The 18,204-nt window shown below is 41.5% G+C and overlaps 1 long non-coding RNA gene across 1 annotated transcript in view; it reads right to left on the bottom strand.

Moving 5' to 3' along the window:
* LOC121023157 (uncharacterized) overlaps positions 1–14,950 on the bottom strand; it is a 34,094-nt gene extending 19,144 nt beyond the window's left edge. Inside the window, exon 1 of the long non-coding RNA XR_005787263.1 lies at positions 14,806–14,950. This is a non-coding gene — a long non-coding RNA (uncharacterized LOC121023157). The remainder of the gene's footprint in view (positions 1–14,805) is intronic.
* Positions 14,951–18,204: the final 3,254 nt, after the last annotated feature.

Below are 18,204 nucleotides of genomic sequence, written 5' to 3'. Positions count from 1 at the left end.
TGTTTTTAAGAGTCTCTTATGGTTTGGCTACCTCCCTCTCTTTTTTTTCCTTCCCTTCCCCCAAGGTCCTCTGTTAAGTTTCCCAGCATCCACATAAGGGTGAAAACATATGGTATCTGTCTTTCTCTGTAGGACTTATTTCACTTAGCATAACACTCTCCAGTTCCATCCATGTTGCTACAAAAGGCCAGATTTCATTCTTTCTCATTGCCAAGTGGTATTCCATTGTATATATCAACCACAATTTGTGTCCATTCGTCAGTTGATGGACATTTAGGCTCTTTCCACAATTTGGCTATTGTTGAAAGTGCTGCTGTAAACATTGGGGTACAAGTGCCCCTCTGCATCAGCACTCCCATATTCCTTGGGTAAATTCCTAGCAGTGCTATTGCTGGGTCACAGGGTAGACCTGTTTTTAATTTTTTGAGGAAACTCCACAGTTTTCCAAAGTGGCTGCACCGGTTTACATTCCCACCAACAGTGCAAGAGGGTTCCCGTTTCTCCACGTCCTCTCCAGCATCTATAGTCTCCTGATTTGTTCATTTTAGCCACTCTGACTGGCATGAGGTGGTATCTCAGTGTGGTTTTGATTCATATTTCCCCGATGAGGAGCGACATTGAGCATCTTTTCATGTGCCTGTTGGCCATCCGGATGTCTTCTTTAGAGGAGTGTCTATTCATGTTTTCTGCCCATTTCTTCAGGATTGTTTGTTTTTCGGGTGTGGAGTTTGGTGAGCTCTTTATACATTTTGGATACTAGCCCTTTGTCCGATAGGTCATTTGCAAATATCTTTTACCATTCTGTTGGTTGCCTTTTAGTTTTGTTGGTTGCTTCCTTTACAGTGCAGAAGATTTTTATCTTCATAAGATCCCAATAGTTCATTTTTGCTTTTAATTCCCTTGCCTTTGGAGATGTGTCAAGTCAGAAATTGCTGAGAGAGGCAAAGTTTAGAATCCCTGAATCAGGGGATGCCAGGACTTCTGACCAATGGAAGTTTGAGGTAATAAATGAGTGTTGTTTAAAATGCCAAATCTGGGGCGCCTGGGTGGCGCAGTCGGTTAAGCGTCTGACTTCAGCCAGGTCACGATCTCGCGGTCCGTGAGTTCGAGCCCCGCGTCAGGCTCTGGGCTGATGGCTCGGAGCCTGGAGCCTGTTTCTGATTCTGTGTCTCCCTATCTCTCTGCCCCTCCCCCATTCATGCTCTGTCTCTCTCTATCCCAAAAATAAATAAACGTTGAAAAAAAAAAATTAAAAAAAAATAAAAAAAATAAAATGCCAAATCTGTAGTAATTTGTTCTGATACCAAGAGAAAACAAGTACCAGGAGAGACACAGTAAAGTAATAATACAGTGTCTGAGATGATGAGTAGGTGAGATGGAATTAATGAAAGCTTAGACTATAAAAGAAAAGATTAGTGAACTTGAAGAAATAACAGCAAAAAATACTGAAAGTAAGCCATGGAGAGAAAAGAGACTGAAAATGGGGACTTTATTTAAAAAATGAATAGGGACACCTGGATGGCTCAGCTGGTTAAGTGTCCAACTTCAGCTCAGGTCATGATCTCGTGGTTTGTGAGTTTGAGCCCCCATGTTGGGCTCTGTGCTGATAGCTCGGAGCTTGGAGCCTACTTTGGATTCTGTGTCTCCCTCTCTCTCTGCCCCTCCCCCACTCATGCTCTGTCTCTCTCTCTAAAAAAATAAATAAAATAAAATTTAAATAAAATTAAAAAAACAGAAAATGAGTAAATCAGACAAAAAATACACAATCTGTCTCTGTCTCTAAAAATATAAAAATAAAATTTTAAAAAATTAAAAAAAAACAGAAAATTAGTAAATCACACAAAAAATACACAATCTCTCGGAGGAGGAGGGAAGATGGCGGCGTAGGAGGACGCTGGGCTCACCGCATGTCCTGCTGATCACTTAGATTCCACCTACACCTGCCTAAATAACCCAGAAAACCACCAGAGGATTAGCAGAACGGAGTCACCGAGCCAAGCGTAGATGAGAGGCCCACGGAAGAGGGTAGGAAGGGCGGCGAGGCGGTGCGCGCTCCACGGACTGGCAGGAGGGAGCCGGGGCGGAGGGGCAGCTCGCCGGCCAAGCAGAGCCCCCAAGTCTGGCTTGCAAAAAGCGGAGGGGCCTGACGGACTGTGTTCCGACAGCAAGCGCGACTTAGCGGCTGGGAGGTCATAAGTTAACAGCTCTGCTCAGAAAGCGGGAAGGCTGGAGGACAAAGGGAAGGAAAGCTGCTGAGCCCCTGGACGACAGAGCTCAGTTTGGTGGGGAACAAAGGTGCTTGCCAGCGCCATCTTCCCCGCCCATCCCCCAGCCAAAATCCCAAAGAGAACCAGTTCCTGCCAGGGAACTTGCTCGCTGTGCTCAAACACCCAACTCTGTGTTTCTGCGGAGCCAAACCTCCGGCAGCCGATCTGACTCCCTCCTGCTGCCACAGGGCCCCTCCTGAAGTGGATCACCTAAGGAGAAGCAAGCTAAGCCTGCCCCTCCTGCCCCTGTGCACCTTGCCTACCCACCCCAGCTAAGACGCCAGATCCCCAGCATCACAAGCCTGGCAGTGTGCAAGTAGCCCAGACAGGCCACCCCACCCCACAGTGAATCCCGCCCCTAGGAGAGGGGAAGAGAAGGCACGCACCAGTCTGACTGTGGCCCCAGCGGTGGGCTGGGGGCAGACATCAGGTCTGACTGCGGCTCCGCCCACCAACTCCAGTTATACACCACAGCACAGGCACAGGGGAAGTGCCCTGCAGGTCCTCACCACGCCAGGGACTATCCAAAATGACCAAGCGGAAGAATTCCCCTCAGAAGAATCTCCAGGAAATAACAACAGCTAATGAGCTGATCAAAAAGGATTTAAATAATATAACAGAAAGTGAATTTAGAATAATAGTCATAAAATTAATCGCTGGGCTTGAAAACAGTATAGCTGACAGCAGAGAATCTCTTGCTACAGAGATCAAGGGACTAAGGAACAGTCATGAGGAGCTGAAAAACGCTTTAAACGAAATGCATAACAAAATGGAAACCACCACGGCTCGGATTGAAGAGGCAGAGGAGAGAATAGGTGAACTAGAAGATAAAGTTATGGAAAAAGAGGAAGCTGAGAAAAAGAGAGATAAAAAAATCCAGGAGTATGAGGGGAAAATTAGAGAACTAAGTGATACACTAAAAAGAAATAATATACGCATAATTGGTATCCCAGAGGAGGAAGAGAGAGGGAAAGGTGCTGAAGGGGTACTTGAAGAAATAATAGCTGAGAACTTCCCTGAACTGGGGAAGGAAAAAGGCATTGAAATCCAAGAGGCACAGAGAACTCCCTTCAGACGGAACTTGAATCGATCTTCTGCACGACATATCATAGTGAAACTGGCAAAATACAAGGATAAAGACAAAATTCTGAAAGCAGCAAGGGGTAAACGTGCCCTCACATATAAAGGGAGACCTATAAGACTCGTGACTGATCTCTCTTTTGAAACTTGGCAGGCCAGAAAGAGTTGGCACGAGATTTTCAGTGTGCTAGACAGAAAAAATATGCAGCCGAGAATCCTTTATCCAGCAAGCCTGTCATTTAGAATAGAAGGAGAGATAAAGGTCTTCCCAAACAAACAAAAACTGAAGGAATTTGTCACCACTAAACCAGCCCTACAAGAGATCCTAAGGGGGACCCTGTGAGACAAAGTACCAGAGACATCACTACAAGCATAAAACATACAGACATCACAATGACTCTAAACCCATATCTTTCTATAATAACACTGAATGTAAATAGATTAAATGCGCCAACCAAAAGACAGAGGGTATCAGAATGGATAAAAAAACAAGACCCATCTATTTGCTGTCTACAAGAGACTCATTTTAGACCTGAGGACACCTTTAGATTGAGAGTGAGGGGATGGAGAACTATTTATCATGCTACTGGAAGCCAAAAGAAAGCTGGAGTAGCCATACTTCTATCAGACAAACTAGACTTTAAATTAAAGGCTGTAACAAGAGATGAAGAAGGACATTATATAATAGTGACAGGGTCTATCCATCAGGAAGAGCTAACAATTATAAATGTCTATGCGCCGAATACCGGAGCGCCCAAATATATAAAACAATTACTCATAAACACAAGCAACCTTATTGATAAGAATGTGGTCATTGCAGGGGACTTTAACACCCCACTTACAGAAATGGATAGATCATCCAGACACACGGTCAATAAAGAAACAAGGGCCCTGAATGAGACATTGGATCAGATGGACTTGACATATATTTAGAACTCTGCATCCCAAAGCAACAGAATATACTTTCTTCTCGAGTGCACATGGAACATTCTCCAAGATAGATCATATACTGGGTCACAAAACAGCCCTTCAGAAGTTTACAAGAATTGAAATCATACCATGCATACTTTCAGACCACAATGCTATGAAGCTTGAAATCAACCACAAAAAAAAGTCTGGAAAACCTCCAAAAGCATGGAGGTTAAAGAACACCCTACTAACGAATGAGTGGGTCAACCAGGCAATTCGAGAAGAAATTAAAAAATATATGGAAACAAACGAAAATGAAAATACAACAATCCAAACGCTTTGGGACGCAGCGAAGGCAGTCCTGAGAGGAAAATACATTGCAATCCAGGCCTATCTCAAGAAACAAGAAAAATCCCAAATACAAAATCTAACAGCACACCTAAAGGAAAGAGAAGCAGAACAGCAAAGGCAGCCTAAACCCAGCAGAAGAAGAGAAATAATAAAGATCAGAGCAGAAATAAACAATATAGAATCTAAAAAAACTGTAGAGCAGATCAACGAAACCAAGAGTTGGTTTTTTGAAAAAATAAACAAAATTGACAAACCTCTAGCCAGGCTTCTCAAAAAGAAAAGGGAGATGACCCAAATAGATAAAATCATGAATGAAAATGGAATTATTACAACCAATCCCTCAGAGATACAAACAATTATCAGGGAATACTATGAAAAATTATATGCCAACAAATTGGACAACCTGGAAGAAATGGACAAATTCCTGAACACCCACACTCTTCCAAAACTCAATCAGGAGGAAATAGAAAGCTTGAACAGACCCATCACCAGCGAAGAAATTGAATCGGTTATCAAAAATCTCCCAACAAATAAGAGTCCAGGACCAGATGGCTTCCCAGGGGAGTTCTACCAGATGTTTAAAGCAGAGATAATACCTATCCTTCTCAAGCTATTCCAAGAAATAGAAAGGGAAGGAAAACTTCCAGACTCATTCTATGAAGCCAGTATTACTTTGATTCCTAAACCAGACAGAGACCCAGTAAAAAAAAGAGAACTACAGGCCAATATCCCTGATGAATATGGATGCAAAAATTCTCAATAAGATACTAGCAAATCGAATTCAACGGCATATAAAAAGAATTATTCACCATGATCAAGTGGGATTCATTCCTGGGATGCAGGGCTGGTTCAACATTCGCAAATCAATCAACGTGATACATCACATTAACAAAAAAAAAAGAGAAGAACCATATGATCCTGTCAATCGATGCAGAAAAGGCCTTTGACAAAATCCAGCACCCTTTCTTAATAAAAACCCTTGAGAAAGTCGGGATAGAAGGAACATACTTAAAGATCATAAAAGCCATTTATGAAAAGCCCACAGCTCACATCATCCTCAACGGGGAAAAACTGAGAGCTTTTTCCCTGAGATCAGGAACACGACAGGGATGCCCACTCTCACCGCTGTTGTTTAACATAGTGCTGGAAGTTCTAGCATCAGCAATCAGACAACAAAAGGAAATCAAAGGCATCAAAATTGGCAAAGATGAAGTCAAGCTTTCGCTTTTTGCAGATGACATGATATTATACATGGAAAATCCGACAGACTCCACCAAAAGTCTGCTAGAACTGATACATGAATTCAGCAAAGTTGCAGGATACAAAATCAATGTACAGAAATCAGTTGCATTCTTATACACTAACAATGAAGCAACAGAAAGACAAATAAGGAAACTGATCCCATTCACAATTGCACCAAGAAGCATAAAATACCTAGGAATAAATCTAACCAAAGATGTAAAGGATCTGTATGCTGAAAACTATAGAAAGCTTATGAAGGTAATTGAAGAAGATTTAAAGAAATGGAAAGACATTCCCTGCTCATGGATTGGAAGAATAAATATTGTCAAAATGTCAATACTACCCAAAGCTATCTACACATTCAATGCAATCCCAATCAAAATTGCACCAGCATTCTTCTCAAAACTAGAACAAGCAATCCTAAAATTCATATGGAACCACAAAAGGCCCCGAATAGCCAAAGTAATTTTGAAGAAGACCAAAGCAGGAGGCATCACAATCCCAGACTTTAGCCTCTACTACAAAGCTGTCATCATCAAGACAGCATGGTATTGGCACAAATACAGACACATAGACCAATGGAATAGAATAGAAACCCCAGAACTAGACCCACAAACGTATGGCCAACTCATCTTTGACAAAGCAGGAAAGAACATCCAATGGAAAAAAGACAGTCTCTTTAACAAATGGTGCTGGGAGAACTGGACAGCAACATGCAGAAGGTTGAAACTAGACCACTTTCTCACACCATTCACAAAAATCAACTCAAAATGGATCAAGGACCTGAATGTGAGACAGGAAACCATCAAAACCCTAGAGGAGAAAGCAGGAAAAGACCTCTCTGACCTCAGCCGTAGCAATCTCTTACTCGACACATCCCCAAAGGCAAGGGAATTAAAAGCAAAAGTGAATTACTGGGACCTTATGAAGATAAAAAGCTTCTGCACAGCAAAGGAAACAACCAACAAAACGAAAAGGCAACCAACGGAATGGGAAAAGATAGTTGCCAATGACATATGGGACAAAGGGCTAGTATCCAAAATCTATAAAGAGCTCACCAAACTTCACACCCGAAAAGCAAATAACCCAGTGAAGAAATGGGCAGAAAACATGAATAGACACTTCTCTAAAGAAGACATCCGGATGGCCAACAGGCACATGAAAAGATGTTCAGCGTCGCTCCTTATCAGGGAAATACAAATCAAAACCACACTCAGATATCACCTCACGCCAGTCAGAGTGGCCAAAATGAACAAATCAGGAGACTATAGATGCTGGAGAGGATGTGGAGAAACGGGAACCCTCTTGCACTGTTGGTGGGAATGCAAATTGGTGCAGCCGCTCTGGAAAGCAGTGTGGAGGTTCCTCAGAAAATTAAAAATAGACCTACCCTATGACCCAGCAATAGCACTGCTAGGAATTTATCCAAGGGACACAGGAGTACTGATGCATAGGGGCACTTGGACCCCAATGTTCATAGCAGCACTCTCAACAATAGCCAAATGATGGAAAGAGCCTAAATGTCCATCAACTGATGAATGGATAAAGAAATTGTGGTTTATATACACTATGGAATACTACGTGGCAATGAGAAAAAATGAAATATGGCCTTTTGTAGCAACGTGGATGGAACTGGAGAGTGTGATGCTAAGTGAAATAAGCCATATGGAGAAAGACAGATACCATATGGTTTCACTCTTATGTGGATCCTGAGAAACTTAACAGGAATCCATGGGGGAGGGGAAGGAAAAAAAAAAAAAAAAAGAGGTTAGAGTGGGAGAGAGCCAAAGCATAAGAGACTGTTGAGAACTGAGAGCAAACTGAGGGTTGATGGGGGGTGGGAGGGAGGAGAGGGTGGGTGATGGGTATTGAGGAGGGCACCTTTTGGGATGAGCACTGGGTGCTGTATGGAAACCAATTTGACAATAAATTTCATATATAAATTAAAAAAAATACACAATCTCTGTAAAAAAATAAATAAAATTTAAAAAAATTTTTAAAAAACAGAAAATGAGTGAAGCACACAAAAAATACACAATCATCTCAATAGATGCAGAAAAACCATTTAGCAAAATCCAATACGGTTTCATGATAAAAACACTTAACAAACAAGAAATAGGAATTTTCTCAACCTGATAACAACATCTTCAAAAACCTCTCAACATCATAATTAATGGTGGAAGACAGAATGCTTTGCCCCTAATATCAAGAACAAAATTAAAATGTCCATTCTCACCACCATTTCTATTCAACTTTCTATTAGAGGACCTAGCCAGAGAAACTAGGCAAGAAAAAGAAATAAAAGGCAACCAGATTGAAAAGGAAGGAGTAAAACTATCCATATTCACTGGCCAAACCTAGGGGATATACGTATGTTTACACACACATGCACACTTACATCCACATCTACATTTCTATATATTGAAAATGATGAATTTAACTGATATCTCCAACTCCAGTCCAATACCACAGAGTTAATTCTAGAATGTCCCCTGTCATATTTATAAGTTTTTTGTCCAACAGTTCAAAACCTGGGTCCCTTTATTCTGAATAAATTTGTTAGATTAATAATAATGTGTAACCAATCTTCCACTGCCACACCATCCTCCATTTGGCCACTCTTGTCACTCCGCTCAGGCTGGGATATCCCTAGAACGCTGTTCTTGCCTATGCAGCCATCCCCATGTCCACTCACTGCTGCTACGAGGCTGGCCACTTTCCTCCAATCTGGACACCTTTCTCATCCCTCAACAGCCCTCTCTGGTCTGCTCCCACCCCTCCCAACCCCCCAGACTTAACTCTCACTCTCCCATGAAGCTGTCCTCACTTCTTTGGGATTCCTACAGCCCACACAGGGATGCTACCACTGCCCTCTCCTCACCCAGATGCCATACCTAATGGTTCTGAGGCAGATTAACAAGGGAAAGATAGAAGAAAGGAAGGAAGGGAAGAAGGTAAGTAGGAAGGAAGGAAATAAGAAGGACTCTGTTACCCAACTATTCCTTACTTTCTTGCCAATTCATCAAGGCTGTTTAATAAGATGAATTTTATGCATTAATGATATCTATAAAGGTGATCACATGCATTCTCTGTAAACCAGAAATTCCCTTACTAGGCATATACTCAACGGTACATGTGGGGGAAAATACATACAATAGTTTTCATAGAAGTATAGTCTGTAGTATCTAAACGCCGCAGAGAAATGTCCTTCCACAATTCAGTAAGTCAATTCTATCTTTAGGTTCTATATTCACACAATGGAATACTACACCCCAATGAAAATGAATGAACTACTGCACACGAATAATATGGATGAATCTCACAGTCGAGTGAAAGAAGCTAGATCTGAAAACAAAAAACACTGCATGATTCCCAATGGGCAAAAGTAATCTACGGTTTTAAAGTCTACTGGAGGGAAGAGAGGGTTTGTGGCTCAGAGGGAGCACAGCCTGGCTTTGGAAATGCAAGTGGGGTTACAGATGTTGATATGGGTGTTTATTATCCACATGTGTTCCCTTAGGCTAATTAACTATATACTTACTGGACTGTTTTTCTCCATGCATGATAAACTTTAATGAAAATGTTTATCTAAGCCAAAATCGATTTTTATATTTCATTCAGGGTTTTTATTTGTCTTACCAGGGACAGATGGTAGCCTACTTCATTGCCAGAAATGAAGTCCCCTCCCTGTACTTACCACTTGACTGAAACATTTTTACAAGGCAAGATGTAATCAGACCCAGGAAACGGCGATTGAACCAGGGGAACTACGTGCAATTTCTCTTAGCGCCGAGTTCCAGGCTGGATGTCTGTCTCCTGGGGGATCACGGACAGAGGACACCAGCAAGCAGCAGCGGCGAAGTCTCCTGCCAAGCGTGTTTGACTCCACCTCCACTTTGCATGCATATACCGTGTTCAGCTCCTCATAAAATTATCGTGCAATCATGGTGCACCAAGTGGAGACAATTTGACTGCTTAAATGAAGATACCTAAGTGAACATGGGACAGGACTTCTCCTTGCTGTGGTGAGCATGGCATACATCACCTATGTTGCACCAATTCTGATTTTTTTCTTTCTCAGTTCATATTTTGAAATTTTTCTGAAGGGTCCTCACTTCTGACTCCTATAAGCACGGTTTCTTTTTCTCCCCGCCTCGCCACCACTTTTAAAAAAAGACTGTGATGACTCCCTGATTGTTGAATACTCTGGGGTTTAATTTATTTGTAAGGATGGGGTTTTGCAGGCACTTTGTGATTATGCTTCCCCCCTAGTCGTTTTTTAAGCCTATCTTGAATGTAGGCACTAATTTTTGGTTTGGAAAATGAAGGAGGGGCAAAACACCTATTTTCTCCATAGGTGTTAGGATTGGTTTGGTAGATATCCCATTGGATTAGTCATCCAAGTGTCCAAGAAAGGATGTAACTTATTTGTCTTGGTGGCTGCTTCAAGTATTAATATTATGAAACTCTCATTTCAAACTGTGTGTCACAGTCCTGTTAGTTACAAGCAATAGAGAAGAGGTTTTAAAGATTTGACATTAGGCAGTCCAAGCTGTGAATGTAGGCATCATTACTCTGTTCATTCATTCGTTTAAGCATCATTCATTTGTTCAGTACATAGTTACTAAATATCTTTATTTGCCAAGCATTAGACTAGGTACTATGAACATGGGGTGAGTGAAACTGAATATGATACATTTCCCAACCTTTTAAATCTGTTTTCTCCTCTGTAGAATGAAAATAACAATGTCTGACTTCCTTGCATTGTCAGAAGACTTACAGGAGATAAAGCATCCAACATTACTGTGTGCCTGAACAATGCTCAGTAAATATTACTCTTTATCATACCTGTTAATAATCTGTATCCATGCTTCAAGCAGGTGGTAAATCAAATGTACTGAATCCTCCTTGCTGTTTTTTGTTGTTTCTATACTTTAAAATACTGAAACATCTAATGTGGTTAGGGTCTCTGATTACATTGTAACAATCTTCACAATGAGACTGTCATAAATTGTGTGAGCCTCAGCTTTTCTTGGTATTTAAGAGAAAGTTTATGGTCTTTCTATTCATTTATTATTTTATTGGCTTACTGGAAGCTGATAACCTCTAAAAGTTTCTCTTGTGTTCCTTGACTAAAATTTGTCTTCTATATGATCTGCATATGATGTTCCCAAGTCAATTATAAAGCATTGTGTATTTTTAAAATTTATCTTTTTGGGGCGCCTGGGTGGCGCAGTCGGTTAAGCGTCCGACTTCAGCCAGGTCACGATCTCACGGTCCGTGAGTTCGAGCCCCGCGTCAGGCTCTGGGCTGATGGCTCGGAGCCTGGAGCCTGGAGCCTGTTTCCGATCCTGTGTCTCCCTCTCTCTCTGCCCCTCCCCCGTTCATGCTCTGTCTCTGTCTGTCCCATAAATAAATAAAAAAAAAAACGTTGAAAAAAAAATTATCTTTTTAATCCCCTTGATAAGAATTTAAAGAAGTTGATCACATATATAAACATGTTGGCAGGCTGGTTTTAAGTGGAAGCCTCCTACAGCGTCTCTCTCTCTCTCTCTCTCTCTCTCTCTCTCTCTCTCTCTCTCTCTCTCTCACACACACACCCCAATCTTACTTTTCCTGTTATTACCAAGCTCAGTCTGAACTTTTTGCCATGCCTTCATTCCAGAACAGCAAATGTGAATCTTCTCAATTATTATTGAAGCAGGAAAGTCATAACTTTCTTTTCTTATCCTTAATCATTTTTTTGAGTTATAGCCAAACGTATCTATAGCTTACCGCTAAATCCCACATTCATACAGACATGCCTTTAGCATAACCCCCTTATCATGATCTTGCGTGCAGCTTCTAAAATAAACTTCTAAATAGCCTTTGTTTCTTAAGGCCTTGACCTTGTCCATCTCTCTCTGGACACATTGTCTTCTGTCTTTACTCCCCATACTATATAAAGATGACTAATCTTACAAATGTTCCTTTCTACTTTCTGTCCTACCTCCAACATTCTGCCTCCACCATACACACCTGCTTCACTCAATCATTCTCTCGCTGGGTCTCCCTTCTGCCTTTCTCTTTCTCCACAGTGTCATCTGGGATATCGACTTTGCTCAAATTCCCATTGTCTCAGAGCAGAAGTAGCAAAGGCAAATACCATAGCATCTGTTCTCCTCCAGAAATTGTAACGCACTTACAAGATTTTTAAGGGTTACAGGCTGACTCTTCTAAGGCAAATATCCTACTATCGCATCCTAAGGTCAGGCTCTCTTCCTGAAAACAACCTCAGAATGAGAAATTGCAGCTGATGAAAACTACAAGCACGTGTCTATAGTTTATATAGTTAAATAGCTCACTTTTCTGTGAGCTAGAGGATTGTTGTTTTTCCTCAGGGCAACACAAAGTGTTCTTTCATTAACTTAGAAGGTGAAGGTCATGTTTTCTCTACAGATCTGAATGTAAACCTCTCCTGTCAGTTATCATGCGTGTGACTTTTAACCAGAGTCTAGTAATTGATTTCTGAAGACACTCTGGCCTTTACATATTTGCCTGCTTTACTTAGTGTAATTTCCTCTTGTTCTTCAAATACATGATTAGCCACAATGTGATAAGTATATAAATCAACTCCCTGCCCTCTGGAATCGTGCACATTTAAATTTAGACTCTAAATTACTTCTGTTACGCTGAAGAAATATAAAAATGCTCTGTCTGAATCACAAGTAAGCCACTTCAGAAGCAGACAATGGTCTCCTTCATTGTCAGAAGAAAATATTTCCCCCAGGACTTTCTGGTTTGTAAGGCAGCATTCTCTCTGTGCCTCCATCATCTCAGGTTTGAAATCATCCCACTCCCTACTCTAAAGGGGATTCAGAATCCGCGGCAGAAGCTTTCCAAGCAGCCACGAGCTTCCATTGGACAGTGTCAAGGTGCTTTAAGCAAACTCCTAATGCTTTGGGGAGCGGGGACATCTCATTGCTGCTTGACTTGACTCCATGCCTCCTTCCCCAACTCAACACTCCTCTTAAATGTGTTCTGCGGTATGTTCGCATGCAGGTTCAAATGATTTTGGAGAGTTTTACAATGTTATTTGAAATAATCGATACACCAAGAGTGTCGTTGAGAATCACTTTTGATGTTCCTTCTAGCCTTTAGTTCAAAATGAGTAGCACCAGATATAGGGTTTGAGAAAGGGCTGTATCCTTTGTGAAATTAGACTGGAAGGAGAATTAAAAGGGCTGATGGTTCACATGCCAATTTGATCTCTAATGCGCGTGCTGGTCCCCTCCGCTCCTACTCAGGTGTCTACCAGCTTCAGGCTGCTACTTCTGACAGTGCGGTGCCTGGATTACGCCATCTACCTGGTGCTTCCTGCTCTGGGCTTTTCTGGCTCTGCAGCATGATGTGCCTGAGGTTTCTATCGCCTACAAGGTTACTCATACACCTCCTACCCCAAGGTGCAACCCGGGAGCCAAGTCCTATGACTGATAGGGAACCAGAGTCAATGGATGCACGCTGTCTCCTACTTCCCCGGGGAGGACATTCAGAGTCCTGTGTTGGCAAGATCCTCAGAAAATGCCACAGTGTTGCCAAACCCTGAAATCAGATTCGTGTGTCTGATGCTCAGTAAGCAAATCTCTGAAACATCAAGTTTGAAGCAGAGAAAGCTTTATTACTGGAAGGGCAGCCAATGAGAAGGCAGGGGATTGGTCCCAAATCTGCCTTGTCCTGTTGAGCCTAGGAACGCTTTATGTATGATCTGCAATGTACGTGGAGGTTAGGGAAGGACCTGGAAAGGCCTCGAAAGTTCTCGAGATTATATGCTATTTTTGGCACCCTAGCACTCTCTGGAGGTCCTGGTTTCTCACTTGTCAACCTCATGTCTGATATGGGTCTTGCAAGATAGATACTATCAATGGCATCCCAACCCTGGTCCCCGTAATTTACTGCAGGAAAAAGAGCAGAAGGAGAAGATTAATAATTCTTGCAAGGTGGTGGAGAAATGTGCCTGTGTGCAGCACATGAAGTTACTATGGAGAGAGAGCGCAGGAAAGGTTTAAGTGAATGAAGAAACATAGACCCAGGCTCAGTAGGTTGGAACGCCTGTGCACCAGAACAGTGGTGAACTTGGCAACATGCCCGTGCATTACCTCTCACTCCATCCTTTTATCCTCACCTTGGTGTCTTACTCTTGTCCCTGGGTTTACATGTCCCGCCAACAGGCAAACTACCTGCCCAGCAGATTTTGTCTCAGTCTTCGCTTATAGAAGAACCCTGCCTAAGACACCAATGGTTTACCCAGTCCAAAAATTGCTCGTTTAGACCAACTGTATATTTTGGACTTCTCTACCAGTTCTTTTCTTTGGAGAGAAAAGGGAAGAAGGACTCGACTAGCATCGGCACAGAAGGAGCCACGAGACGACCCCGCCACATAGACACGTTAGCGAACAAAAGATTCACCAACTAATCATACTCTCATGAAGGAAAGCAAATCAGTAATTAGGATAAAATCTCCGGGGGGGGGGGGGGGCGAGGAGAGAAGGGAAATGACTTTAGCAAATGCATATTTAATGACTTAGCAAGATAAGATAATTAGGCATAGTCAACTGAACTGTGGGTAGGAGGGAGGGTGGAAAGCCTGTCACAACTGAGAGATCAAAGCTCATTTATAAAGTAATTAAGTCTCAAGTGCTGTTGTGGCCCAAAGAGATTTAACTTAAAAAAAAAAAATTAATCTTTGACTCAACTTTTGAAAAGCTAGTTATGTCTAAGCCTTAAGGCAAGTTAGCCAAGAGAGGTTCAGGTAGAAATCCCCATGGAGTAGGGTGTGGGCACTTAGCAGGAATTGGGCTCTCCCTGAGCTTGCAACCAGGTGGACAAGCAAGTGAACTTGGGGCAGGCTCTCTGCTAGATGTTTGAAATACATTCTCTGTTTATTCCCACAACAACCCCTAGAAGCAGATGGACCTACCTCCACTGCAGAAACAAGCTGGAAGCTGGTTGGATTACTTGAACTCGGATATGTTTCACTTTGAGACTTGGGTCCCAGGGTGCCCAGCACACGTTGACATCAGCTCAACTTTAATCATTCCTTGCTGAAACAGGAAGAGGATATGAAGGAAGCACTGATGTGTTTTGTATCCTCATGTTCAAATGGCACCGGTTGTATGCAAACTGGGGGAGATATTTTTAAGCCCACAGACTGAGGTAGGACTATGGTATGGAGTTTTCTAGAGACAATCATAGATTTTATGGAAAATTAAGGAATTAATGTTCTAGTTTTCTCCCCAGAGCCTCTTGGGTTTATTTTATTTGAGTTTCTGTCAGTTCCTGAGAGATGAATCAAGTCAGAAGCACCAGATATAAAGTTTCTGGATCGTTTGTGGACCCGGAAGTGGCAGAAAGCCCCGGGTTCTTTCAACAGTTCCGGGCCTGGTCAGCTGGCCATTGCCTGTCAGGCCCTCACCACAGATGCAGCCTAGCCTGGAGTCTCCAAGGCCATGCAAATGGTGAGCAATGTGGTGGGGAAGCCCCACCAGCATAGATGGTAAGATTCTGACACAGTTATCATATCATTTTAAATTGTAAGTCCTGTTCAGTCACATATCAACGCCATGAGGAAACTATTGATTCAAAAATTTATTACATGGTATATATATATATTCTGATTGCTATATACACACAGATTAGTATTAATAATAAACGGAATAATAGTTGGGAGCCTGGATGGCTCAGTTGGCTAAGCTTCTTGGTTTAGGCCAGGTCATGATCTTGCTGTCTTGGGATTCAGCCCCACATGGGGCTCCCTGATGACAGCGCGGAGCCTGCTTGGGATTCTCTCTCTCCCTCTCTTTCTGCCCACTCTCCCACTTGCACTCTCTCTCAAAAAATAAATAAATAAATAAACTTTAAAAAAAAAAAAAAAGGTCACTTTCTGGGGTGCCTGGGGCTCAGTCAGCTGGGCATCTGACTCTTGATTTTGGCTCAGGTCATGCTCTCATGTTTCATGAATTTGAGCCCCGTATCAGGCTCTGTACTGACATCACAGAGCCTGCTTGGGATTCTCTGTAAACCTCTCTCTCTCTGCTCCTCCCCCAAGTGCTCTCTCTTTCTTGTTCCCTCTCAAAAATAATAAACATTAAAAAAAACTAAATAAAAAGAAATGTCCCTTTCAGTAAATAAATAAGTAAAAAGAATAATAGCTAAAATGTATACAGTGTATACTGTGTGTCAGGTACTATTTCTAAATATATGTATTCTAATATATATATAAAATATATTCTAAATATATAATCTCTATATTCTAAATATATATATTCTAAATGTATTTACTTAATCTATTTAATTCTTGCAACTCTCTCATCTTTATTTTACAGACAAGGAAATGTAGATAAAAACAGTTTAGATAACTCAGCAGAGAGTAAGACATCCTGAAAGAGTTCACCATGACAAAGAATACAGAGACCAAGGAACCACCCAATAATGGGATGGTGCTATTATAGAAACCTATAGGAAGGATGCTAGGAAGAGAGTGTGGTAGGATTTATATGATCTTGGGGAGCTTGAAGGTTGTCAGTCCAGTGACATCTCAGTAGCTCTTGAAAAATGAAAAGCAACTTTCAAAATAGGACAGGCTGGCCATCGGAGAAAGAGGTCATACAATCTATAGCAGCTGTATTCATTATTGGAAGTAACCAAGATGTCCTCCAGTAGGTGAATGGATAAATAAACCGTGGTACATCCAGACAATGGTATTTTATTTAGCAATAAAAGGAAATGAGTTATTTGACCATGAGAAATCATAGAGGAAATTTTAATGCATATTACTAAGTGAAAAGCCAATCTGAATAGACTACATACTGTATGCTTTCAACTATATGGACGTTCTAGAAAAGGCAAACAATGGAGACAGCAAACATTATCAGTGGTTACCAGGGGTTGACGGGGGGAGAGGAATGAACAGGTGGAGCACAGGGAATTTTGAGGGCTGTGAAAATATTCTGTGTGGAACTGTAATGACGGATACACAACATTATGCATTTGTCAAAACCCGTAGAATGCATAATGTCATAAAGAGTGAACCATAATGTAAACTATGGATTTATATTAATAATTATTACTATTGGTTCATCAATTGTGATAAATGTACCTCACTAATGCAAGATGTTAATAACAGGACAAATTGTTGAGGGAACGGAGAAGGGATACAGGGGGAAATATGTACTTTCTGCTTGATTTTCTATAAACCTAAAACTGCTCTTAAAAAATTAACCCTGTTAATAGGGGCACCTGGGTGACTCAGCCAGTTAAGTGTCTGGCTCTTGCTTTCAGCTCAGGTCATGATCTCAAGGTTCATGGGATCAAGCCCCACATGGATTCCATGCTGACAGCATGGATCCTGCTTGGGATTCTCTCGCTCTCTCTGCCTCTCCCCTGCTTGTTCTAAGTAAACATTTAAAAAACGAAAAATAAAAAAAATTAACGCTGTTAATAAAAGAAAAGTGAAGAAAAGAACAAAAAAGCAAATACTACAGAGTGTTATGGGAAGAGGGTATCAACTTTTCAGTGTACCTTCAAAAATCTGAATTAAACTTGGGTGAGTAAATGAAATATTAAGCCATGAGTAATTTACAACTTAGTATAAATTAATTATGAGATAATTTTCTTCTCTCTCATTAGCTGGCTTCAAGATGTGGAGAAAAGGAAGATTTCTCTCACTGCAAGTGAAATAAACCTAAACTAGACTCCTTCAAGCAAAAGGAATGTACTAAGTGTTTACAAAGGTGGTATTTCTGGAGCAGGTGAACAAGTGGTACAAAGGAAGTCACGTTAATGCTTCTCTCTTCTGACTTCTTTCTTCTCTCTCTCTCTCTCTCTCTCTCTGTGTAGTCCTCTGATTTGATGCAATTTTCCATCAGGTTCTTTCTACTTGGCTATAGTGATAGCCACTAGCAAAACAGGCTAATATGATTCTTAGTGCTTCTGTTCTCTGAAAACAAAATATCTTCTCTCTGTGCCTACCTACCTCAGTCACAGAAAAGGGGTAGTGGCCCCTCTGGAGTCAGAGCAATCTGTGTCTAGGAGAATGGGATCATTTCTTTTAGTGTAGGCTGCATGTCTAACCCAATGGTGTGGCAAGACGTAGAGCTTTGTGTGGGAGGGAAGTAAGTGAAAGGAAACTGAGAAGCAAGTGAGTTTCTTCTGGCAGAAGAAGGAGGAGCGCCTAACAGGTCCAAACTAAACCAGACCAATATAAACAAAAATGGTTTTGAAGAATAAAAATGGAAGCATAGGGATGCCTGGCTGGCTCAGTCTGAACAGTATGTGACTCTTTTTTTTTTTTTTCCTGGTTTGAGAGAGAGAACACAAG

The sequence above is a fragment of the Herpailurus yagouaroundi genome, unplaced genomic scaffold, assembly GCF_014898765.1.
Source record: "Herpailurus yagouaroundi ecotype Mexico unplaced genomic scaffold, PumYag 530, whole genome shotgun sequence".
Taxonomy (NCBI): domain Eukaryota; kingdom Metazoa; phylum Chordata; class Mammalia; order Carnivora; family Felidae; genus Herpailurus; species Herpailurus yagouaroundi.
The sequence above is the reverse complement of the archived record's forward strand: the minus strand, read 5'-3'. Positions and strand labels throughout refer to the sequence as shown.